Consider the following 1,756-nt stretch of genomic DNA (forward strand, 5'->3'; position numbering starts at 1 on the left):
TGTGTGTGTGTGCGTGTGTGTAGACATGGGGCCTGTGTGTGTGTGTGTGTGCGTGTGTGTAGACATGGGGCCTGTGTGTGTGTGCCTGTGTGTAGACACGGGGCCTGTGTGTGTGTGTGTGTGTGCGCGTGTGTATAGACATGGGGCCTGTGTGTGTGTGCGTGTGTGTAGACATGAGGCCTGTGTGTGTGTGCGTGTGTGTAGACATGGGGCCTGTGTGTGTGTGTGCGTGTGTGTAGACATGGGGCCTGTGTGTGTGTGTGCCTGTGTGTAGACATGGGGCCTGTGTGTGTGTGCCTGTGTGTAGACATGGGGCCTGTGTGTGTGTGTGCATGTGTGTAGACATGGGGCCTGTGTGTGTGTGCCTGTGTGTAGACATGGGGCCTGTGTGTGTGTGTGCGTGTACGCCCAGGGCTCTGGAGCAGGGGCCCCGCCTGGCGGTGCACGGCCCGGCGCGTGTGGGGGAGGGGCAGTGTTGGGGTCCCCGGGCTGGTGGCCCAGGGAGCACCCCCCGCTGCCTGCTCCCCAGCTGGCCAAGGACCCAGCGGCGCCCGCGGCCACTGCACACAGGTTTACGGAGCAGCGCCCAGGCGCTGGGCACCAGGTGAGGCGTCGGCGTCGGGGGACCCAGCAACGCGCAGGAAATGAAGGAGAAACGGGGAAAATGAGTCACTAACGTGGCTGTGGAGAAAAACAAAGTGCGGTCCACCAGTGGTGGGATTGAATTTTACACAGGCTGGTCAAGGAAGGCTTCACGGAGGAGGTAGCTTATGGCAAATGACTCAAGGAAGGGTGGTCCGTCGGCCCCCGCACCGCCCACCCAGCCCCCTGGCGCTTCCAGGGCAAATGACCAGCCTGACGGCAGGAAGCCACCGCTGGAGCGGAGGCGGCTCTTTCTCAGGCTCGGGGTGGCCACAGGGGAGGACGTGAGCATGTGAGCTTCTCACGTGGCTCCTCCCTCCACCAGGTGCCTCACACACAGGTCACTGTTCTCTGGGGCCAGGGGCCTCCCCCACGCTGCAAGCTGGCAAGGCTGGGAATTCAGTAGGCGCCTAATAAATACCAGCGGGCTGGCTGAGTCATCCCTGCCTCCTCATCCTCGCTCCCCACCTCACCCTCGCTGCCAGCCTGTGGGCACCACCTCTGGTCCAGCCTCTGCTCAGGCCAGCTCTGGGCTCTGCCCTGTGACGGCCGCAGGGGCTGCGAGGGCGAGGTCCAGGCGGGCAGCTCCAGCCGGGAGGACAGGGCCTGGCCAGGAACGGCCCGCCATGCCTGGAAGGACTTAGGAGCAGCCCACTCACCCCAGGTCTTTTGCCCTCTGTTCTCTGAGCGGCCAGGCATGCCTGCAATGGCCCAGGGAGGCTCTGGGCACAGCTGCCCAGGGAAGGGCTGTGTGGGGGGTGGTGGCTGCTCCCTTGGGCAGGGACCCCCACAAGGGCCGGAGGAGGCCTAAGATCTTTACAATCTCAGGACTGGTCCCTAACATGCCACTTGGAGGGGAGGGGAGGGTCATGGCCATGATGGGGCACCAGTGGGGAGCCCTTGGGTGCCCGCGGAAGCCAACTCCCCCGCCCCCACAGAGCAAGCGCCGACGGCTCATACTTCTGCCAGTCTCTCCCGGGGTTAGGAAGCTCAGTGCTGCGCCCAGAGCGATGCCAGAAGGGCCTCCTGTCAGGTGGGCTGGCCCTGATGGGGTCTGGGAGTTTCCCGAGAACAAGGCGCGTGAGACCAGCTCAGGCCTCTGCGGTGACGCCAG

Source organism: Propithecus coquereli, unplaced genomic scaffold, assembly GCF_000956105.1.
Source record: "Propithecus coquereli isolate 6110/MARCELLA unplaced genomic scaffold, Pcoq_1.0 Scaffold377, whole genome shotgun sequence".
Classification (NCBI taxonomy): domain Eukaryota; kingdom Metazoa; phylum Chordata; class Mammalia; order Primates; family Indriidae; genus Propithecus; species Propithecus coquereli.